Source organism: Anser cygnoides, chromosome 1, assembly GCF_040182565.1.
Source record: "Anser cygnoides isolate HZ-2024a breed goose chromosome 1, Taihu_goose_T2T_genome, whole genome shotgun sequence".
Classification (NCBI taxonomy): Eukaryota; Metazoa; Chordata; class Aves; order Anseriformes; family Anatidae; genus Anser; species Anser cygnoides.
The window spans coordinates 195,863,317-195,888,599 of NC_089873.1; the positions used below are offsets into that span (position 1 = coordinate 195,863,317).

At 42.0% G+C, this 25,283-nt stretch overlaps 1 protein-coding gene across 3 annotated transcripts in view; it reads right to left on the bottom strand.

Annotated features, from left to right (window-relative positions):
- Nucleotides 1-25,283, bottom strand: part of AASDHPPT (aminoadipate-semialdehyde dehydrogenase-phosphopantetheinyl transferase) — a 164,400-nt gene that overhangs the window by 107,132 nt on the left and 31,985 nt on the right. For 2 of the 3 annotated variants that reach the window (XM_066989840.1, XM_066989839.1), the window contains exon 7: nt 20,547-24,959. The exons of the other annotated variant lie outside the window; for it this stretch is intronic. The gene's annotated coding sequence lies outside the window, so the exon portion shown is untranslated. Of the gene's footprint in view, nt 1-20,546; nt 24,960-25,283 lie in introns of those variants that run through there. 3 annotated transcript variants of the gene reach the window in all.

Consider the following 25,283-nt stretch of genomic DNA (forward strand, 5'->3'; position numbering starts at 1 on the left):
CTGCTTTCCACGATAAACAAAATAAGAGGATGTAAAGACTGCTAATAAACTGCACCTCCCTCTGGAGGGAAAGCCGTACCTCGGTATCATCCCATTTTCTGTTTATTCCAGGAGTGAGAGTCTCAAGGCCAGCCAAGCCGAGGCCCCCCTGGAGGCGATGCCGACGCCAGCCTGGCCATGCACACCGGGCTGCTGGCCCAGGGGCTGCGCGGGCTGCGAGTGCCTGTGCTCTTAGACTGCTGTTTTCCTCTCTATTTACCGTTCTCCTGCACTGCATCACTTTGATATCAGACTTTTTAAATGTCCTTTCTCCTCCTCCTACGTGCAATTTTCCAAATAGCAGGGGTCTTTTAGGAGGTGAAGAAGCAGGTTATGTATACATGCATATATACATTATGCACAAAAAGCTGGGCTGAAAGAAAAATCTCGTGAGAGTAAAGCACTCGAGCACTCAAGAATTAAGAAGAGAAGGACTATCTGTGCAGTTTTAAATTATGCTTTTTCCATCCTTATATAAAACTGAAGTGACTGAAATTTTTGTATCTCACAAGACCTGTAGTTCTCTTTTGTCCTGTTTTAAGCTCTGGCTGAACAACATTTCTGCCAGCCTGTCAGAGACCAGCACCCCGTGCTGCAGTGCTCCCCACCAACAGAAACTGGTACTCAGGGAAAGAAGTTAATAAGAAAGCCAAACAGCATGCTTTTTATGTGGAATTTGAAAAACAAATCTTTCTAGTGAAATATGGTCTTAAAGGAAATCTGTCATCGAGGCTGCTACGCGAAAATCTAACAAAAGCAAATTCAGGTTGGCAGTTCCATCCCAAACTTCACTTTTAATTTTTAATCTATTATGTGCAGAGAGACCTGTGAATGTATTTGCATTAGGAAAGATATCTTTTGAGGCTGTAAAACTACCTCTGTTCGCAGGAAAGGAGAGGATATATGGGGATCGGGGGGTGGGATTATTTTTCCCCCTTATTCCTCCATTCTGCTGTTGTTGAAATAAGAGTAGAATTTTTGCAGCAGTGCCATCAGGCTCCCTTGCAGGGCTGTGCCACTGGAGGTAGCTCTGATGGTAAGGGAAATCAATTTCTAGGGTGTCCACACAACCAAGCTGAGAATTCAGACCAAGTACATGTCATTTCCCCCCTTGATGCAGTCCAGAAAGATCTCCATCCCAGTTCACAATTCAAATTTGAATTTCATAGAAAATGTTGGCAGGAGAAAGGACTGGACCAGTATTCTGCCTTTGTGAGAGAAAAAGAAAATCAAACGAATTGGATTTTAATGTCTTAAATGTTATAACTCACCTGGAAGCAGGTGTCTCTAGCAGCTTGTAGTCTCAGGCTGAGACTTTGCTTCTACACAAGAAAGTAAGGAGGGCATTGTGTGCATCTCGCTCACACACATTCCCACCATTCCCGAAACCATCCAGGCTTCATTTTAAGTAAATATGGAAAGGGAGATCTATCCTGAGAAAGGCTATTCTCTGTACAAGGGCATTGGGAGTTTGCCAAGGAGAAGGATCTTTAGGACAATGCTTTCCATGATGCCATAGAAGAGAAGCACTGGCATCAAACTTGTGTCAGTTGTTAGAGAAGTTTCACTCCCAAGGCTGTTGCAAACACTTTGCCTGCTGCACCAGAGGTAGAATTATAAATTAGAAAATCTCTTGCTGGCCTAGCATCCTTGAATAAGCATTCACATATCTGCAGAGTTCAGCTCAATTGCCCTTGTATTCTTTATTCCGCCTCCACTCAAACAGGGTGTAGTCTAGTAACAAGGTCAGATCGAGTTACAAAACTGATTTTTCAGCCAGTACCAAGTTTACTCAGGGTATTTCACATCCAAAGCCTGAACAGCTGATTTAGTTTTAATTCTCTGAGCAAATCTGGCATACTGCAGAAGCCTCTGTTTGTGTCAGAAATATTTACAAATCTGTACATAAAGGGAACCTGCACCAACAAGGAGGTGACTACTGCTTTCAAGCATCAGAAAGATGCCTTCCTTGGTCATCTTGAAAACCCACAGTAAAATTTGCCCAATTCTTCTCTTCTGAAAACTGAACACTGTGGAAAATTCAAGGAAAATTTTAAGACATACACAGAACATCCACTATAGTGATATAGTTCATTATGATTTCCTAAAGCAAAATTTGAGATGTTTAAATTAGATTTGCTAAAGCAGATTAGTTAGAATTCAGGGTTTTATCCTTTCTGCTAATTTTGCATGAGAATCAGCTGTTTCTGTAATCATATTTTGTAGTGGCACTTCAAATATTGTTTAATTATTGCTCACAACAACCTTAAAAGTAATGAAATAGAGGATATAATAAAGCAGTAGCTTAAAAAAAAAAAAAACTTTAACACATAAATTGACTGTTTGCTCAGATCCTAATCATCAAAAAATAATAATTAAGAGTAAGGTGATGAGACAGCACATTGCACGCTATCCAATAAAGCAGACTGAAAAGCCAATGCTGCAGATACCTATCTCCTCAGGACTCAGACAGGCAGTTAAACACTGTTTTTCCAAAGGTTACATGGATGGAAGGTCAGCCATGCCACTGGATTACTGTCAGCAACGTGACCTTAGTACAAAATGGAGACATTCCTAAATTCAATGCACAGACCAAGGCTCAGGGGAAACCTTACTGCTCTCTGCAGCTACCTGAAAAGAAGCTGTGGGGAGCTTGGGGTTGGCCTCTTCTCACAGAAAGCTAGTGACAGGACTAGAGGGAATGGCCTCAAGTTGCACCAGGGGAGGTTCAGGTTGGAAATAAGGAGACATTTCTTCTCAGAAAGAGCAGTCAGGCACTGGGACGGGTTGCCCAGGGTGGTGGTGGAGTCACCGTCCCTGGGGGTGTTCAAGGAAAGGTTGGACGTGGTGCTTAGGGACATGTTTTAGTGGGTGACATTGGTGGTTGGGGGATGGTTGGACCAGATGATCTTGGAGGTCTTTTCCAGCCTTAATGATTCTGTGATTCTATGCCCAAGTTCCTGGACTTCAGCAAGGCTTCTGACACCATCTCTGACAGTATTTTTGTATTCAGGTCAGGACATAATGGTCTGGCTTGGAAAGAGAGGCACAGCTGAATCTGGTGAGGATGAGTGACGTGAAAGGCAAAAAGAAGGTCTTCTAAAGCTGCAAAGTCAGTAAAAGGAAAACTAAGGGAAATGTGGGCCAGCTGCTGAGATCATGAAAAAGGCTGATGTACTCAATGACTTCTTCACCTCAGTCTTACCTGGTAAGATATGCCATCAGAAAACCCAGACCACTCTGATTCATGGGAAAGTCTGGAGCAAGGAAGATTTCTACTCACTAGTGAAAAGTCCCGTTAGGGAACTTTAAACAAAATGGACAACACAAATCTATGGACTTGATATAATGCATCAGCAAGGGTTGATGGAGCTGGTCAACAGCACTCAAAGACAGTCTTGATTATCTCTGAGGAACTGTGGTGACTGGATGAGATTCATGAGGACTTGGGGAGAGTAAATGTCTCCCTTCTCTTCAAGAAAGGCAAGAAGGGTTTGGGGAACTACAGGCTGGTCAGCCTCATCTTAATCTCTGGGAATGTGATGGAGCAAATCCTCGTGAAAACCATTTCAAATCCTCTTGGAAACACACAAAAAGATGGTGATAGCAAGTAGTCAGCATGGGTTTACAAAGAGGAAATTCTGCCTGACCAACTTTAAAGTCTTCTGAAACAAAAAGGTGGAGCCAGTGGGTGAAGGGAGAGCAGAGTATTTTGTTTATCTCAGGTTCATCAAGGCTTTCAACACTGTCTTCCATAACATCCTCATAGACAAAATTATAAAGTTGGACTAGATAAATATACAGTGATGTGGATTATGAAAACAGTCTGCACAGCCAGGTTCAAAGGGTTATGATCAGCATCATGAAGTCTAGATGGACAACAGTTACTGGTGATGTGTCCCAGGAGGCAATACTGGGGTGAGTATTGTTTATTGTCTTCATTAATGACCTGGCTGATGGGATTCTGTACAGAGGAGAGGAGAGGAGAGGAGAGGAGAGGAGAGGAGAGGAGAGGAGAGGAGAGGAGAGGAGAGGAGAGGAGAGGAGAGGAGAGGAGAGGAGAGGAGAGGAGAGGAGAGGAGAGGAGAGGAGAGGAGAGGAGAGGAGAGGAGAGGAGAGGAGAGGAGAGGAGAGGAGAGGAGAGGAGAGGAGAGGAGAGGAGAGGAGAGGAGAGGAGAGGAGAGGAGAGGAGAGGAGAGGAGAGGAGAGGAGAGGAGAGGAGAGGAGAGGAGAGGAGAGGAGAGAGGAGAGGAAAGTTCCACCACTTCTCTCAAATAAACAGAATTCCTCTCTTTAATAGCAACAATAATCTCATTCTGTGCCATTAGTCATCTGAGTTCCACCCAGGTTGGTGAACACCACATCAGCGTACTGTTTCAGAGAATGAGCAGACGTGTGCCTGCTGCTATGGGAATTAACTGAGATGTCAGCTTTCGTTCACTTTCAGGGCTGTAACCTGACTATTTCATGTTTATCTTTAAATAGACTATCTCAGAGTTTATGGGAAATCATGAACATTTTACTACACATGATGCAACATAGCCATTAAACAAATGAAAAACAAATCCCTGGCGTTTCTGTTAAAATAAAATAAAATAAGGCATATATAAAAAAACATTAAAAAGCAGCAAAAGCTACCAAGAGAATTATGTTATTTCCACTCATTTTAACAGCAGAGTCCTGCAGGCCTTCTGAGGTTCAATTTCTTCTGTTTTTCACAAATCCATTCATATCCAAGAAAGAGAAAAGTATATAGTCAAGCACAACTTGCTGCCAGGAGTCAATCAGGAATTCACAGGACTGATGAAGGATTAGCTTTTGGATATCTTGAGCAACACAGGTATCCGACCTCCTGTGGAAGCCAAAGGGTTTTTTCCTGCCATAATCTGAAAAAAGGTTGTGTGCTTCTCTGTTGTGCTAACAGCACACAGGTCTGGGACAGCCACAGCACAAGTGCAACACAGCCGTATGATTTGGCAGGGCTGTGCTGGTGCAACACTGATCCTGCCATGGAGAACTTGGTTCACTGGTTGTTTTTCCTCTGAGAGCATCCTGAGGGAACAGGAAAAGGGGAGGCAACAAAACGAAATGGAGAAGGACATCACAGTTATAGACAGTGAACGTTACGAAGAAGTCCTATCCCCATTCTCTCCTCTGTGTAACTCTATATTCTGGGCAGGGAAAGGGGTGAAAATGAATTTGTGTCGGGATTAATGACAGAGAAAGTGAACAGGAGTATAATGAAATGAAAATTTTCATTTTCATTCTCTACTCTTTTCCACTTCCTGTCTTCTGCTGGACACTTGGCTCCTTCAGAGAAACGGTCTTTTCCTTCTACATGTGTATGGCATTTAATTTCTTGATATTAATGAGTACAGGAAACTTTTTCATGAAAAGTTGCAAAAAATTACTACTAAGGTGAGAAAGTCCTGGCTGATGCATGTGTCACATCTTCATTTTCAGGTGAATACAAACAGCAGCAAGACTGTATCCTCTGGTTCGTCTTTTAGGCACCATCTCCCTGCTCACAGCCATTCTCCAGAGGGCAAAATTCACAGCCAGGTGCACAGCTTTTCGGACTGGAGATTTATTCTGGATATGCCATTGCATTTTTTTCTACAGTTTTGAAATGGTACCGAGGGCTCACCCTCAGACTGCCCAGTTTAAGATCTGGCAAAAAGTGCTGCAGAATTTCCATGCAGAATTCCACAGAACAGCCATTCCTTCATCATATCAGAAGCTGGGGCAGCTGTTTATAACTCAGCAAATTCACTTGGTTTCCAGCTCTGATATTATTTTCCATAAGGTGTCACACCTTATTTTAATCGCTTTTACTTCTCTTATTGTTATCTCTCATACAGTTTGAATTGCCCTTTCCTTGCTCAGTAGCAGGAGAGCAATTGTTTGTGAGCAACACATAAATCTCTGGGTGCCGTGATACTTCTTTTTGGCTTCAATTGATGGCACTCTCAAATGTTAGTTATTTTTCTACAGATTGTTAAAGTGCTCAGTAATATTTAAGAAATTGAACTCAAAATACATACAGCACCTTTTACATTTTTGGATGGCTGAGGTGATAGTTAACTGTATCCAAACAATCACCAAGAATCAATTTTATTACAAGCTTTATTGTAACAGCCCTTATTAACTTCTGTAATTTGATCTAAAAATGCAAGAAGCTGAATTAGAGTGGTTAACTAAACAAATCCTCTGGTTTTATCAGAAATAATTAATCATCCTTATCTACATTGCACATTTATAGATGTTTTTCATCCAATAAGTTTAACTCCATAAGGATTGAACTGTGAAAAGCAACGAGCTTCTGAGCTATCTCTGGAGATTGGGCCTGGGAAATTGAAGTAATTACATATGTTGGTTTTAAAGTGAATGGAAAGCAGCTAAATAAATTTTTTATGAAGTAGTATCTCCATGGCAATACTTGGTCATTGGGTTTAATAGGTACTTGCAATATCTTCAGCTATTTAGACAAGCAGTTTTCCAGGCTATGTTTGTAATTATTAGTCTTCCTATTCCCCTGCTCCTGACAAGCATTAGTCTAAGACAAATAAAATTACTGTTCTGCTTTTCTCCAGTTTTTAGGTAGACTTCTGAAATACTCTTAGGTTATGGAAATAAAGAAGAAATGTACTGTAATCTTTCTGAGAAGACATGGCACCTGCCCTAGGGGTTGACTCAGATCCAACACTCACACCCTGTGCCAGCAACAGTGCACATCCATACTTGGCTGGATGTGGCTGGCATTCCCCCTGAGGTCAGTGCATGCTTTTCCTAAGCATTTGCCCTTGAAATCAATGGAATTATTCACATCAGGAAGTAATTCTCAGCGCTGCCTCTCCCAGCTCCCTCATGTGGATATTCTGACCGTGGCATTGTGCAAAGCACAAGGAATATATTGCCTCTTAAAACAGTAATGAGAATATACTAAGCTTACATCCATCATCCGAAATGTTTTTGAGGTTTTTCATAATGTATAATATTATGTGATAAATTTGAATGTATTGCAAGCTACATAAACACTTTGATTTTAAATGAATTTTTAAACAATCTTCTTCCCATTTTTATGCTGATGTTGACATGTTCAAACTGCTGCACAAGCTTTTGTTCATCCATTTCTCAGAGGAGGAGCTGCTGCCCTATGAGAAACCCTTCACAGTGCCAGAACATCACCACTGTCTGCTTCAAGAGCTCTGACACCTCACACCTCTCTGATCTTTGGTCCAGGGTGGGCTGGAGGCCACCACACTCTTCTGGATGTTCCCTGTCCCAAGTTCTTCTGGGGTGACCCCGGCCAGCACCTGATGAGCAATCATCAAAGGCCAACTCATGTACACCCATCATGGGTTTGGCTGGCATAGGTTAATTTGGTTCTGGACAGATTGCAGACCTGGGTGATCACCAACCACATGAAGTTTAACAAAAGCAAGTGCCGGGTCCTGCACCTGGGACGGGGCAACCCTGGCTATACGTACAGACTGGGCGATGAGACGCTGGAGAGCAGCCCCTCAGAGAGCGATCTGGGGGTTGTAGTCGACAGCAAGTTGAATATGAGCCAGCAGTGTGCCCTGGCAGCCAGGAGGGCCAACAGTGTCCTGGGGTGCATCAAGCACGGCATTGCTAGTCGGTTGAGGGAAGTGATTGTCCCACTCTACTCTGCGCTGGTGCGGCCTCACCTCGAGTACTGTGTGCAGTTCTGGGCACCACAGTACAAAAAGGACATTAAACCGCTGGAGAGTGTCCAGAGGAGGGCGACAAAGATGGTGAAGGGCCTAGAGGGGAAGGCATATGAGGAGCGGCTGAGGTCACTTGGCCTGTTCAGCCTGGAGAAGAGGAGGCTGAGGGGAGACCTCATCACGGTCTACAGCTTCCTCGCGAGGGGGAGTGGAGAGGCAGGTGACCTATTCTCCGTTATCACCAGTGATAGGACTCGTGGGAATGGTGTGAAGCTGAGGCAGGGGAAGTTTAGGCTGGACATCAGGAAGAGGTTCTTCACCGAGAGGGTGGTCGCACACTGGAACAGGCTCCCCAGTGAAGCAGTCACTGCACCAAGCCTGTCTGAATTTAAGAAGCAATTGGACTGTGCACTTAGTCACATGGTCTGAACTTTTGGGCAGACCTGTGCGGTGCCAGGAGTTGGACTTGATGATCCTTACGGGTCCCCTCCAACTAGGGATATTCTATGATTCTATGAATTTTCTTTGTAGATGCTCACACGGGACTCTGTTTTGGATTTTTGATGAAAATAGTGTTGATAACACAGGGATACAACATAGTTACTGCAGAGCAGTGCTCACACAGAGCCAAGGACTGTTCAGCTCCTGGTGCTGCCCTGCCAGCAAGGTACCTGGGGGTGCACAGGGAGCTGGGAGGGGACACAGCCAGGAGCTGGCCCAGACTGGCCAAAGGGATGTCCCATACCACATGGCCTCATGCTCAGCAATAACAGCTGGGGTAGAGGAGGAGGAAGGGGGAGTCATTTGGAATGATGGTGTTTATCTTCCCAAGGAAACGTTACATGTGATGAGCCCTGCTTTTCTGGAGGTGGCTGAACAGCTGCCTGCTGATGAGAAGCAGTGAATGGATTCTTTGGTTTGCTTTGCTTGCTGGCTTTTGCTTTACCTGGTGAACTGTCTGCATCTCAACCCATGAGTTGTCACATTTTTCCCTTTCAGATTCTCTCCCCCATCCCACCTGGGGACAGCGGGCGAACGGCTGTGTGGTGCTGAGCTGCCTGCCAGGGTGAAACCACAACACTCCAGCGTATGTTTTCTGTTTGACTTCATCTCATGTTGTCAAGCAACAGGTTTCGGAGGTAGTATCTCATTGTAGTCCTGTTATTTTGCATAATTCTGAATATAACTTCTTGCTTGCAGAATTTCATTCCTAAGAAGAGGATAACAGCCCAAGGGCATGAATCGTGGGTATGTCAAAGAAGGCAAAGAGAAAGAAATTGGAAGAACATTTGTTGATTCAGTTTTATTTACTATTTCATGATCTATCAAAATAGTGGGCCTGTTCAAAGCATCTAATACAGACAACATTTACTGAAAACTTGAGAAGAGTTTTTGAACAAATATTTTTCATATAAAAGGCCTCATCTGTTTCTTGCACTGATCCAAGTTTTATTTTAGAAAGTTGTAAGTATCTTATCAGAAAGTTCACCAAGTTTTTTCCCTGATCAACTTTCTGAAACAAAATGACAAACATATGTATGAACAGCAACATTCTCATTTGCATTTAGATAAATATTATGAACACAGCTTAAATAGCAGAGGTTCTTGCTTCGCTTGAATCATTATTTTCTATGTACCGCTAGATTTGCAATACACATCATGTACTTCTATGCTCAAATCAAGGCCAGCCTTGAAAATGTCAGGCAGGGTGTGGATTTTGAATGGGATCATTATTTCAAGAATATTGGGCTAGACTATATGCTGGTTTTAGTATGCAAAGTTTCTTTGACTTCAGTAGACAATGAAAAATACAAAGCATTTAAATTGGTGCTCTGACAGGGTTTTAGCTGTTAATTCACTAAAATCACAAGAACCCAGGGCAGATCCCAGTCCGCCCACTAGCAGCCAGTCCGTCGATGCAAAGGGCTGCCCACGCGGCTGTCTTTGCTGGGCTTGGGTAGAGCAGTCCTCATTTACATCCAGCACAATTTGCAGTCTGCCTGGCAATAGCACCACAGATGTGTTCTCTGGCTGCAATTTAAATAAGATCTACATCACAGAACTAATTTAAGAGTGAATTTGTACTGGCATTTAGGATCGTTTTAAAGGCTGTCCAGCCCAGTTTAAGCTGTATGAACTGTTCTTCCTACGCCTTTAGCATATCCTGTAATTCATTTCAAAATCAAGAGTAAAAGATATTGCAGTACTGAAAGTTGGTCTGCTCAAACTTAAATGATGACTTTTTAAATTAAGAATCATGAATGAAAAGTAAATTAGAAAGTAATAAGAAACCTAGCATACAGAATGAAGAAGAGAAATTGGGAATGGCTTTTCTCCAGCAAGCACTCTTGAACAATATATAAACTTCTTGACCATTTTTAAGGTTACAGCTGACCTTAGAGGGGGAGCCCATCTAAGTCTAAAGCAAAATTTAGACCAGAAATCTAGGTTCAGTTTTATAACCATGATTCTTTTTTTTTTTTTTTTCTTTTTTTTTGGAGCTGAGAAGTCACAAAGAAAGTACAAAAAGAAGTGCAACAATGAGCTCTGTTTTTTAAGTCTCTGTCGGAGCTTTTGTGCCCCTGGAAAGAAGCAACAGAAGGTCCAGGCCGCAGGCCACACACTGGTGTCTCCGGCCGCCACCAAGACATATCCAGCTCGGCCCTCATCCAGTCACTGCTCACGTCCTCTCCTCACAGGGAGAAAGTCTGAAGGCAGGGAAGTCTCTGCATATTAGACATATAGCAGAATAAAGGGAGGGAAGCAGAGGGTAAACGCGTTCCCTTCATCTCACCTTCCCCAGCTGGCAATGCAGTGTTTTCTAGCAGAGCCAGTGCATTCCAATTATTTTGTTTTCATCTTCTTTGTGGCAAAATTCAATTGTGCCTCCATCACTGGAGAGGCCCTGAGCCATTGCAGGGAGCTGGGTCTGTTTCTCACTGGTTACCACTGCACAACATTGGTCTCTGTGTAACGCTGGCCAGCTTTTACCAGAGCCAAGTAAAGGCAGAGTTGATTACATCTTCCTTCCTCAGTCGAACATAACATTAACAATTACAAAAACTAGCATAAAACAAAATTAAAATCATACAGAGTTTCAAAACCATATCAACATCCCATTAACTAAAACAGTTAATGAGATTCAGTGGGTGCCCAGGCTGCCTTGAGATTTTCTATGTTGCCTGTACTGCTCCTATTTGTCAAGTGGGTGCAGGCATATGAGCTCTGGTCACACTGTACTGGAGGGTCTATGCCTGCTGGGCCTTGCCACCTGAGATATCTTTTTGGATTCCAGCTGATATGTCCCCCTGTTCTCCATCCTGCAAGGACCAGAAGGTACTGCTGCTTCTTTCACAGTCTGTCTCCATCTGGGCCCAGAACATCTGATATTGAGAACATTAATTAAAACACACAACTCTTACCACTCAACATAAAGGTTACTTAGGCACCTGCTTCTGGATTGTGGATTTCCTTCATGGGTCCATGCATCCAGCTTTTGGGCATGGCAGCTCTGAGGAGCATAGCACCTGGGATCTTTCTGAAGCTGCCCCAAGAAATGAAGACCAATCAACATTGGTGGTAATAAAATGCATAAAGGTATTTTTTTAGATTACTTCATGCCCATTCCCATGATGATGAAACTTTTCATTCCTTGTGGCCCCCATGAAGATTCTACACATCTAGTGAAAGAAAAGTAGCAAACTGGTTGTGTGTCAAGACACTAAAACACTCAAAATATTGGTAAGAGTGGGTCTTTTGTAGTTATAAATAACCTTTTAAATTCTGCTTTGATGGCAGTCTGTTCATTGTCCAATGCAAGTCGGCTGCCAGAACGTCAATATCCAGATTACAAACTCCCTTGCCACAGAGGGCAAGTCTAACATAATTCTGTCAGACAAATAAGGAAGTGAGAGAAGCAATAGTTCACTTTATATTTATTGGAGAGAAATACTCTCATGGGAAAATAATAGAAAACTTATAGTTTATTCAAAAAAAAAAAAAGACACTTTCCTCTTTATGCCCAATTAAGTTAGTCACTGTTTTCATTCCTGTGGTGTATAACATAAATCACTGATGCAATAATAAAAGACAATCTTTCAAAAGCATTAAGATAACATAAAACTATTCATTTCTTACATTAAACAAACATTTATCCAAGTATTTCAGCTTAGCAGTTATGGCCTCTAGCCAGCTCCTACATTTTTATACCTCTGAGATATTATTATGTCCTGACAAATCTTAAATTACATTAACAATAAATATCATATTTTATGTACCATTTACATGAAACGATCTCATCAAAAGCTTCAGTTGCAATTAGACTCTTCACACATATCTTGAAAAACAGCTCTATTTTTTGACTTACTACATTGTTGCGGTACCTAGCTTTTGAAGTCTTTTGGCTAGCATTAAATGATTTGAACATTTTTTTGTTTGACTTGACTCAGTGTAAGACCAGCTTCAATGATATTCAGTGACAGAAGGTGAAGTCATAACAATTTATCAAACTCAGAAGCTGCCTTGTTCACTCACAGATAATTTTAAGAACTGGACACAGGGAGACCTGTCTGCACTGGAAGGTCTAGAGAAGGGGCAGAGCAGAAATGTTTTGCAGAGGGCTTACAGATGCAAGCTGACTCCTTGTGTCTACCTGGGCTGCTAGATGTAAAGAAAGCGGTAGATTAGCATCTAAACTGCACTCAGAGGGTTATGCTGATTTCTGCTTCTCCATTAAAGCTAATAAAGCCTCCAAAGCCCATTAATGCCTTTCAAAAACAAGCAAACAAACAAACAAACATGGACCCCATTGGAGCAAATCTTTTTCAGTATTTTTCACCTGTTTAAAAGCTTGAATACAAGCACTTTGAGGCACTGAACAAAACAAACCACTGGGTAGTAGAAATCATAGAGGTATCATCCCAATTCACAGGTGAGAAAATAAATGCACTGATTACTTGCTGAAGGTCCCACGTAAAGGCTTCAGTTCCACAGCAATGCCAGTGAGAGCTGTGTGGCACAACACCAAACGCCTCGTTTGATTATAATGCCAGCTCCTGCCTCACAAGGAAACAGCGGAGATCTTTAATGAACCAAACCCTACCGTGACACTGCTGTTCAAGGAGGGGGCATCATCTGTGCAAGGACCTGGAGGCGTGTACTCCTGCCTGCAAAGTGTCATAGGGTGGCCTGAGCCAGGCTAACCAGAGGTGCCTTCCCCACCTCTGCAGCTAGCACAGAGCAGCCTTCTCTGAGATTGATGAGGACGAAGGGACTGATGAGGGAAAATGCGGGCTTGGGAAAAAGAAATGAAAAATAGCTGCAGAAAGAGCATATAGCTTGAAGAGAGGTTTAAGGGTTGTGCAGGAGAAAGGAAGAGGATGAGGGAGCAACCTGGGAAGTCAAACGTGAATTTATTTTATCAGGAAAGTAAGTGGTGTTAGATTGGGGAAAGGAAAAGTGCATCAGGAGAAAAAAGGAACTAAGAAGGACAAAAGGGAAATCAGAGGTTTTTAAAAAAATGCCCGTAGACTCACATTGCAGGTATTCACTTACACTTCTGCAAAATGGGAGTCCAGTGCACTAAGTGGCTTTGCAGACAAGGGAAGGACAATCTCCATCAAAAGAGCACTCAGGCTCAGTCCCCCATAGAGGGAAATTAAACTGCAAGGGGTAAAAGAACATGAACAGGAGGAGCGTGCTGGGAGAGTGCACTGTGATTATCCAGTATTTGTGAACTGGCCTGGGATGTAATCAGCATCATAAAAGAGACCTTGGCTGGCAGAAGATAAAAATATTCTGGCCAAAAAGTTGTAGGCTAAGCAGGATAGCATGGTAAGTAGAGGCCATATACCCTAAGCACAACTGAATTATCTTTTAGTTCATACATACACTCACATTTAATTAAGTTATGATATTGTCAAGCCTTTGGCATGCTGCCTGCTGTATAAACATTTCTGGCGTGGATGTTCTGTAACTCTATTACAGACTTAGTAATTCAAATGGAGGAGTAGGCAGGCATGAAACTACCTAGAAATTTCAGCTGAAAGCCACCTATAGGTTACACAGCACGCCACAACTTGCCAAGGTGGTAGAATCTGACAGCGATGTCTCCACTCGCAGGAGCCACCTGTGCCCATCTCTTCGGTGCATTAGCAGTCGAACAGCAAAGCCTGTCTTTTGTCAGCACAGCCACCCATGAGCATCCCCCATGTACAAGAACAGCATCATCTGAGTTCGTAGAAGCTGCTGTTGGATTATTAGGTTTGTCACTGGTGGGATTCAATTATTTCTGTATTATTTGTGTAAGAGTAATGCAGAGAGGCTCCAGCTGAGACCAGGCCTCTGTTTTACCAAGTACTGGGAGACAGTTTCTTTCTCAAAGGGTGCATGCAGTTTCAGCTGACAGGATGCAGACAGAGGGGAAACAGAGGCACTGAGAAGTGATTTTGTTATGGTTGCACAGGCAGACTAATTCCCATTGGCACTTTTGCATTAGCAGGTGTCCAGTTAAAACATAACTATATGGTATTTCTTGAATAAAATAGAAGCAAAGCCATCTTAGAACTCTACCATATCAAAAATAATATAAAATTACGGTAAAATGTATGTTAGACGTACAGAAATATTACATTTTAGAAGCTGGAGGACATGAGAAAAATGTTTTACCACCAGAGTTTGAAACTCCCTGATTCCTCCCTCCCAGCTATGCCTCTGTCCTGTACTGTTTCTAACAGAAACACACATTTTGCTTTACACTAAGGAAAAAAAAATGGTGGTAGCAGATGGACAGACTGGAGTCTGATTTTAGCTTCTATAATTCTTGGAACAATGGTTTTCACTGTGTAAGCTACACTATAAACCCCTCTCTATGGAATCAGGTTTTAGCTGCCCTTATACTTAAGAAATAAAGTTTCTTCCTCCAAAGCCTTGTTTGATGCCAGCTCAGGTGCTAGATGGGCTTGCAGTCCTTGACCTGCCTTACTCCTCTTACCAATTTTCCCTGGCTACTCAGGGCTGTCAGAGGCCTTCTGAAATCAGGAGGAAGTCCCTGCATACTGCCATGGCACGACATCTGTGTCCTGCACTATATGTGAGATCCCTTAGAGACGAAGAATCTTCCCGAGCAGCCACAGAAAGTCTCAAAGCCTTCCATCCTCTGTGCCTTGGAATGGTAGATTTCAGAAGAATTTAAAGCCAGATTGTTGTTAAAACTTACGCTTGATCATTCTTTTACAAATAATGTTCTACAAACAGCAAATGTAAGTTTGGGTATGTCCTACGGGATCTGTACTGCTAAGTGGTGGAGAAGTTGTAGGCAGCATTTCTGATATTGTGTCTTATAATAATTATAGAATTACCTCTTTAAAGCAGGACACAGTAGTTATTTGGCTGTGATATACTCACCAGATTTTCTAATTAATAGGTGTTTTGCTACCTGCCAACCTACAATGTTGAGATTCCTTTTCAGAAGCATTTGGTTTCTGAAACAGTTGCATTTGGATTCATCTTTTCTAGTCCTGTTGGAAACTTAAATATATTTCAAGCATGCACTGTAACGATACCACAGATTCTCCTCCACCACACTGGATATCAACTAGAAAAGCATTTAAGATCTCTGAGATGAAGTAAAATAAATTCAATGAAATCTTGTTTCTTGGGTTTCTGTTGTTAATTTGTCTTGCACGAATCACCAATCATAAAATGACACAGAACTGGGTATTTTACCGTATTTACTTCTTTTCACCTTTTTTTTGAATTCATTTATTTTTGATAAAAGCTACCAACAAACACATTTTTTTATGCCTTAATCTGCCCCTTTTTCTATTTGTTCAAGGTACTGTTTCTCATTTCCCCCAAACTGTAAATTGTCTTTTTCTTCAGCCAAACATACTTGTACCATTTTTAGTACTTGCTCTTGAAGCTCTTTTCTTACCTGTCCAGGCTACAGAGCTAATAAAGATGGGGTTAATTTCTAGGTCTTTTAAAGATGATCCCATTTTATATGTGTGTGTATATATATATATATGCATATATGTATGTATGTTTATGTGCATACATATACTACATATCCATAGCAACTCTGATACTTGTCAGTGATGAACTGACTGTAGTCTGAGAACAAAGGAGTTAAAACCCATTGTATGGCTGAAATGGATATATTTGCATAAACACACTAAAAATTTAATGCAGCTGCACTTTTTGTTTTTAAAAGCTGTTTGTACAAAATTATCAATTCAGTCAACTCTGTTGTCATGCCAAGAAACTAAACCAAAACCCATAATCATTCTATCAATCACATTGTTTCAGAAGTCCCAAAATTGACTTTTATAAATAAATTAGATATATTTTAAAATTCCTAGCACTTTTGAGGTTTCTTCACTATCGAAGCAGCTTTCACCTGGCATTATTTTCTTCCCTCTCTTCATTGAAGACTCATCTCAGAAGATAAACTTATTCTCCGATTACTTAAATGCATTTACAAGACTGAAGCTATATAGCTCTATAGCCCAGATCTGACTTTATTTAAGCCAAACAAAAGCTATGTGCTTCAACTGCAATGAGCAGTTTGCTATTGTCTCTTTTTATCCTGAAAGGTGACTGAGAAACAGCAATCATTTCTTCAAGTAGGAGCTACCTGACTGCATAATTTAAATGCAAATAAATATCTTAATGTACTTTAGGGAAAACATTTTAAATTAACAAGGCCAGTCATTTATAGATCCTAACAAGCAATTAGACTGAAACAATGATATCAAAAATATCTGTCTCTTTGTAATACATTGTTTTCACTCGCATGAGAATTTTAATTATGGTATAACCAAGCACACAGCTGAAGTACGACCTTTACCCACACACAATTTCACCAAACAGAATTAATTCAATACATTTTCCTCGTGTTCTACAGGTAGCTAATTAATTGTAGATCACATAACTATCAAAAGATTAACAAAATGCTTTTATGTAGGTAGTAAACACTGTATCCTGAAAATCCTACTGTATTCAGTATGCGGTGTTGGAGCTGAATACATGCAGGAAAATTCCATTTTGCCTACAAAGAGGCCGGTGACCCCACTGAACAAGCTGCTCTCTGTGCCTCACAAAAGCTCTCAGAGAGGATGAGGTGTACATTGGATGATCCACTGATACATGGGCTGAGAATCCACTCACCTGATGGCAGCCATGATAAATGACACGAAACGATGCTGCTGAAGCTGACAAAATGCAGGATGTTCACCTTAAAGGGAAAATATTTTCAAGCTACTAAGCTTCAGCTTTTTGCCTGTGTACTATTTCAAATGCAAACTCTAAGTAATTCTAATAGGCGGTCATTTAAATACATCAAACACTACTCTATGAGGAGAAGTAATAATACTTTTCAAACTACATATAGGTACTTATGCCTATCCAAACTCCAGAGAAAAACACAGGCTTATCCTTAATTGAGAAAAATCCTTAAGTATAAGATACTCTAATATGGTACATATATATATATATGTATATATATAAAACTCTACATGTATATGTATGTAATAAATTTATAAAACTTATTTAACATTATAGACAATATAACATATTGCATTACATACACAGCATCCATTAAGCATAACACAAAGATATACAAAATCTATTTATAAAGATCATTTATAGTTTTTGTCTTTTTGCACTTCCTCAACACTACAGTCCCTTCTGCACTGGTTATTAGGATGCCCACCTACTACGCCTTAAAATCCAACCCAGCAGTACGTTTGGTATCATGGCAGAAATTGCAAACACTGATGAAAGCAGCCATTAGCATATTCATGGCACAGAAGCAGTGGAAGGATTGAAGAGATTTAATTAGCTATGGATGGTCAACTCAGGATGTCTGGTGACAGGCATAATTTGGTGAAATGCCACTTAAAACACATTTTTTTTTTTTCTGCTGTGAATTTCAAATTCATAGTGCTAACAGAAGTTTAGCGTTCTCCATTAATATTTCTTTGGAGCAAGTCTAAACAGGGAAGGTGTATTCCTTTGAATTCTGTAATCTTGCAGATAGTTTAAAATATTTTAGAAACTCATAATGGCTTTGAAAAACTTCAATACCTCGTGTGAAATTGATCTAAAGCTATAGTAAACTGCCTACCGATTTCTGTTGTAGTCCTAGTGATTAAAGTAATTCCAAAGTGCTTCTCCCATGTGAGGTTTAAATACATTCCTGCAGCATTTTTCCAAAACATGCTAATCCCATGAAGTTTATGACACAGATCAGTACTCAGATCGATTTTCTACTGCCCAAGATACGTTTTTCTCAATAAGAAAGCCATCAGCAAATATATGGTTATGATTCAAATCCCACTCTCAATTTAATATATCAGGTCAAACTCTTAGCCATTGTAAATCTGTGTAGATGCACCCTCCCCCAAAAAATACATTGGTGTTATGCTAATTTACTCTGAGAGACAGATAGTTAAAAACAGAAAGAAAAACAAACAAACAAACCTTCTTTTCTACACCTTTCTAAAAGGCAAAGAAAGATGCATTTTGATGATATGAGTGCCAGGATACAAGACTATAAGGAGTGATGCACACCTGAGTAGCTTAAAAATAAGAGGCCATGGGCACAGCCGGGCACCCAGGAGGCTCCCTCTGAGCACCAGGCAGCACTTCTGTGCTGGGCGGGTGACGGAGCCCTGGCACAGGCTGCCCAGAGAGGCTGTGGGGTCTCCTCCTTGGGGACCTCCAAAAGCCGCCTGGACGTGGTCCTGGGCAGCCTGCTCTGGGTGTCCCTGCTTGGGCAGGGGTTGGAGCAGATGGACGCAGAGGTCACTTCCTACCTCAACTGCTGTGTGATTCTGTGTGATTTTGTTGCAACAACTTCCCCAGATTTGCTTCCAGCTCACATCACCAGATGTGGTGAAAAAAAATGAAAATGAATTATTAGTCATGCAACTGGGAGTTTAATATTCAGTGACACTAAATAAGTTCAGTGCAGTTCAAGAAACAGTGAAGCAACTTAAGAGACTTTACAACAGAAACGCGCACTCTCCACCTCTGACCGAAACGGGACCAGGTTAAACAACTGTGTAACTGCTGCAGCAGGCTGCAGGAAGCGCCGCACTGTCAGGCTCACGGTGCTGCTGCTCTATTTGTGTGAGAATATCTGAGATGCACTGTGTGACCCCAGCCTTTGCCATCCCTTGGCACTGCTGTACCAATGGAAAGAGCAGAAGCGTGCCCTACCTGGGCAGCGAACAGGATCCTGACACACAGGGTTGGGCAGAGGAATGGGAAAGTGGCCAGCGTGTATGAGAATTGGAAGGCAGTCCAGGTTCCCGCTTTCTGTCTGTTATCAGATTCCCCTGGATAAATTGGATGTGAACGGTCACTTGAGTGAAACTCAGACTCTTTCAAGGTTAAAGGAAAGCAATTTTTTAGAACACTGAACCAAGGCTGGAAACCTTAAACTACTGTGACAACAGAAATTCACTAGTTCGAAAATCTAAGCAGGAACTTCAGAAGTGTGTAAGATGAATACTACTATTTAACCTTGAGGGGAAGGGAAGAAAAAAAAAAAGAAGAAGAAACACAAATATTTAAATTATTGACTGAAAAACTGATTGAAATAATTTTAGATGCTTTGAGACCTTAGAACAAAGTAGAACTAAAAACTTCTCTTTGTGAGTTAAAAGCTAGCATGAATACACTTTCATCTTGTTTTTCATATTTATTTTCCCTCTTCATTTACAGTCTTAATGTATAATTCATTTAACCATCTTTTCTATTATCTTGCCGGGGGACATCACACCAAAGCACACATAATGATACCACAACATGTCAGCTCAGGGTCAACCCGCTGTCAGCAGGATTTTTCAGCGTGCTGCGAGCAGCCGATTGAAAACTTGCAGCAAAAGGTCCCTTGGCAGATGTTGGAGGGGCTGCGAGACTGAGGGCACAGCGCCAGCCAAACTGACAGATGAGGAAACAGGATGGAGCTGATACATCAGCTTATTCATGAACTTTACAAACAAGGGTAAAGTTAACCTCAGTGTGGTTGCTGTTGCTAAGTCTTCAAAACCCAACTCAAATAAAACCTCAGTGGCCTTGTGGTGGCTACTGGGCAGGTTCTCCCGGCACCTTGCCATATGGCAGCACTCATTTACTGCTTTGTAAAGGAGAAATAAAAGTATCTGGGTACCTCTAAATGTTCAAGGATCAAAGATGCATTTCAACTGAAATCTGCATTATTTACTGTTTACATCACTTATAAATCCAAAGTTGTTTTTTTTTGGTGAGACTGAGGTCCTACTACAAGAACCTTTGTGTTCCACAACACAGTTTCAAACAAAATTCTTCAGAAATTTCCTCACATGTATTAATAAGTGCCACTATGCAACAGTGGCCTCTTTTATTTTAAAATATGTATCTTCCTACATGCCTTTAATATCACATTATTTTTGTAATTTAGACCAAATGACTCTCTCTAATGTAGAATACAATAATGTTATGTTATAGTTTATGTCAAGAAACCAGGTTGCACTTTATTAAATTAAAATTGCAGGAAAAAAACAGGGAGTATCTTTGCCCTGGAAAAGACTTGAACACACCCAGTATTACAAGAATGCCACAGAATGGACAACTGGTCCAGACCTTCATTTTTTGGTTAATCTAAAAGATGTCTCTAGGAGCATGCAGTTTTGTGTTCCCATAAATTGTTTCAGAAATAACAAGAGTATTAGACAAGTGTTTCAGTAATCCCACACGTCTGGATCTAAAAACCAGCAAGAGAAAAAAAAATAACTCAGAAATGTAGAGCCATAAATAGACAACACAAAATCAGAACACAACCATAAAATGCACTTTTTATTTCCATGAAGAAATTAAACTCCATCTTAGCAGAAACAGGAATTATACTTTGTATCTTGCTGTAAAAAAAAAAAACTGTAGGGACAGCACAAGAAGATACCACAACACATTACAAAAAATGTGTTAAAAAATAATTAAATGTTAGCTCTTTTGAGAGGAATTCAGAATAGATTTTCATACCAACATTTTTAATACAGTGTACAACAATCTAAAATATCTGTACATGGGAGGAACATACCCAGGTCACTACCATGTCCAGTCACAGGTAGATTTAGGCAGCAGTTAAGGAAGAAAAGTCTAAATCACTGTTTTAGACTTAGTTGTATCAATTTTGCCCAAACACTGCTCCATCTTCTTTGCCAACTGTAGAGCTATGGTCATGTAAAGCTCCACAAAAGACAAGTTATGCTCACTTGAGGAACTACTTTTTCCTTCCAATCTTGCTTTTCTTTGCAGATCATGGTTTTATTGCAATGTCTTAGGTAAAGATGATTGTTTGAATGCAAATTGTTGCCTGTGCGTTTCCAGGAACCTATAAATTACAACCATATTTACACTACTTCTGCTGATATATCTAACATTTCTTGTTTGAGTAGGACCAGAGCAGCATTTGATTAACATCAGTGCAATTGATTCCATAATATAGTAACAAGATATGTTTTGCATAGGTTTACAGGCTTTGTGAACACCTGAGTGAATTCATATAATCCACTACTCAAAACTGCATATTTTCACATCAAATGGCACCAGTCTCTTGTCATGTAACTGCAAAATTGTCTTGAAAACAGTTTTGACACTTCAAGTTCCTAATCTACTCGGAAAACAAGGGAGGCTGAACCCTCGTCTCCGCTCGGAGCAGAGTGAGGAATCTCCCCCTCGTTCCTGAATTGCCCCTACACAACAGATAGGATGCTCTGGGGCTGAAAAAAGGAGAGGGTGTCAATAACAACAGTGGTAATGGGCAAGACCCAGGAAAGGGCAACTGCAAAAAGGTGGACCAGCAAACCATGTGTATAAAAACCAGTGCCACAAAAAAAGCACGGAGGGTGCTGGTAATTGGAGATTCCTCTCTGAGAGGCACTGAGGTGCCCATTTGCCGCCCAGACAATCTCTCAAGAGAGGTTTGCTGCCTGCCTGGGGCCCACAGTCGTGACATCGCAAGGAGGCTTCTGAGCTTGGTCAAGCTGGAGGACTATCACCTGTTCTTGTTCTTTCACGTGGGGACACCTAAGCAGTTGCGCACCATAGGGAATCATATGGCCTTAGAAACAAAGAATGTCCTGGGAACCCTCCAGCTTACTCTCAAAAAAAAAACAGGGAAAAACTGTGCCCTCTGCAACCTTGCAGCAAATGCTTGTATGGGCTACCATGAATGACCCCTCTGTTACGAATAAGACAGTTTACGATCCTGAAACATGGGACCAAATTGGGGTCAAACTTTGGGATTCTGCTACTAAAAACGACAAGGTTGTGGCTGGATTGCTCAGCCCCTGGCCAGCAATCTCTGAGGCCTTAAAGAGCCATGTGGGACCACAGTCAGAAACATGTGGCTTGCCAGATAGTGAGGAAGCTGCGGGCTTGTCCACTGATCCACCTGCTACGCCATCGGCCCACCCACCGCTACTGCCATCGCAGGCCTTTGCTGTTATGCCCCCCGATGACCTGGGTAATCACAAAAAGGAATGGAAAGTGGAGACTGTGATGTATAAGAAATGTTTGTTCATTATTTTTCATGGCTATATTAAGAAGGGAACAAAAGGAGTTGCTCAAGCGGCGGTAAAAACCTTGAGACATCCTGCCTGTTGATGTCTCGGATATACGGTTGAGAGAACTTTGTGTAAAAAGTACAATTGCCAACCCGATAACCCACTGCCCTATCTTAAGAAAAACTAAGATGACCAAATAAGGAGGAGAAACGCTGCAAACTAAGCAGAGGAAGACTACTGCCTTCATCCGCGCGACCACCAGAGGGACAGAGACGACCCCCTAGCAACAATCGATGCAGCCGCAGTACTTGAAAGGGGCATGTAACCCCAGAAGAACCTGGTGATATAAAAGGGGACTGCGAAAGGGGGAGGGTGCGCGCCGTTTGGAGGAGCATGGACTCCCCAGCCGCCCAGCGCTGTTTTGCTTGCTGATCGCTTACTCAATAAACTAATCGACTTACTATAAGTTCTTTCTGGCTAAAGAGTAATTTATAACAGAGACCGTTACATGATTTGAGAAAAATGAAGTCATGAAAGATATGGGAGCAGTTCAACGAGGATTGCCATCTCCAACTATGCTCCCCCAGTCATGGATATTAATAGTAATAGACGTAAAGGATTGTTTATTAAACATTTGCCAGAATTCGGAACTTTGCAGTTTCAATTGATACCTTTTTTGCCTGTATTTTTGCATCTGTCCATGCAGGAGAAAAGACAAAGGATGTGTGTAAACATCTTCTGTCAGCTTTTGCGACATTAGGAGTCCCAAAAACGATTAAAACAGATAACGGGCCAGGATATGTGGCCCACACAACCCACTCCTTTTTTCAACAGTGGGGCATTCAATGTCTGAGGGGTATACCTCATTTTCCCCACAGGTCAAGCAATTATTGAACGGGCCCATGGTACCCTAAAAGCTATGCTTCTAAAACAAAAAAAGGGGGAGTAGGGGTGTGACCCCCCAGGAAAGGATACGTAAAACATGCTATGTTCTTAATTTTTAAAATCGTGGACAGATGAAGGTCCTCCAATTCACAAACATTTTAATCATAATACCTTAAACTCAGTTAAAGAAAGGGCACAAATCATCGTAAAAAAAAAAAAAAAAAAGCACCAATCAATGGGAAGGGCCCTGCTCTCTAACAACTTGGGGCTGAGGTTATGCTTTTGTTTCAACAGGAGCTGGTCCTAGATGGGTGTCAGCACGATGGGTCCGTCTGTCCTTCTCATCATCTGCCTTAACATGATCACAGCACTCTCCTCCACGGTTTGGATTCCAGCTCAAACAAAAAACGTATGGAGCTCCAGGAGCTGGAGGGGCAGCCAGAGCCCCCCCGCTCGGCGGCACTCGGTGCCTGCCTCTCCCAGGGATGTGGTTACAAAGTTTGTTAAAGATAGGATTAGTATGTCTGGTAGTTTTTCTCTGTGTCTTAATTTGTGTTAATCGTGCTTTCTTTGTTAATGAAGAAGGGGGAGATGTGGGAGTATCGCCATGGGGGTCGACAAGCCCCGTGCTTGGTGGTAACATCGGACTCCTGATGAGGAGGCCAGGAGGAATGTAAACCAGTTAGAAGGAACAAAGAAGGGTGATTCAGGAGCCACCCTCCTGTCTCAAATTGCTTGTTCTCCAACCATTAAGACATGGAAGTTGCTAAATGTTTGCTGTTGCTGGGCGAAGTTGTTAACCAATGAGTAGCTCGTGTGAAAGCACCCCTTGCAGAGCCAATGGTATAAAGGAAGGGAGCCTGTCCTCAGTAAGGTTGTTATTGATCCCTAAACGTACTCAGGTGTTCCTGTGATTGTTTCACCACAAATGGCACCTGAACAGGGACCAGCTAACAGAACAGGGACAAAAACAAAAAATGATGAACAGGGACAGGCTAACGGGACAGGGACACTGATTGCCTCACGAAGATAGGTTTTGCCGAACCCAGCGAGCTGAAAGAAGCATTGTGCTGAGAGAAGTGTACCCACGCACACAATTACCTCTCACTGGCTGAAGGTAAGCAGTTGCGCACCATGGGGAATCATATGGCCTTAGAAACAAAGAATATCCTGGGAACTTTCCAGCTTATTCTCAAAAAAAAAACAGGGAAAAACTGTCCCCTCTGCAGCCTTGCAGCAAATGCTTGTATGGGCTACTATGAATGACCCCTCTATTATGAATCAGACAGTTTATGATCCCGAAACATGGGACCAAATTGGGGTCAAGCTTTGGGACTCTATTAAAAACAAGGTTGCTGCTGGATTGCTCAGGCGTTGGCCAGCACCTGGCTGATCACTCGTTCCTGTTCTTTCACGCAGGGACAACTGACGGTGCGACAAGGAGACTCCAAAACATCAAAACGGACTTTATGTTCCTTGAAAAGATGCTGAAGGGATCAGGAGCACAAGTAGTGTTCTCAGTCCTCCCTGTTGGAGACTGGGACCCAAGGAGGAGGCGGCATACAGACCAGGTGAATGACTGGCTGTGTAGCTGGTGCCATGTTCAGGGTTTTGGGTTCTGTGATCTCAGGTGTGATTTTGAAAGACTGGACATGGTGACATATGATGGGGTGCACCTGATCAAGTGGTTGGTGATAACATCGGACTCCTGATGATGAAGCCATGAGGAAAGTAAACAAGTTAGAAGGAACAAAAAAGCGGTGATTCTCTGATGGCTCTGGTGAGGCCGCACCTCGAGTATTGTGTTCAGTTTTGGGCCCCTCACTAGAGAGAGGACATGGAGGTGCTAGAGCAAGTCCAGAGAAGGGCAACGAAGCTGGTGAGGGGTCTGGAGAACAAGTCTTATGAGGAGCGGCTGAGGGAGCTGGGGTTGTTTAGCCTGGAGAAGAGGAGGCTGTGTAGCTGGTGCCATGTTCAGGGTTTTGGGTTCTGTGATCTCAGGTGTGATTTTGAAAGACTGGACATGGTAACATATGATGGGGTGCACCTGACCAAGTAGGACAACAGCATTTTGGGCAGCAAGCTAGCCCGACTCATTAGCAGGGCTTTCACAGAA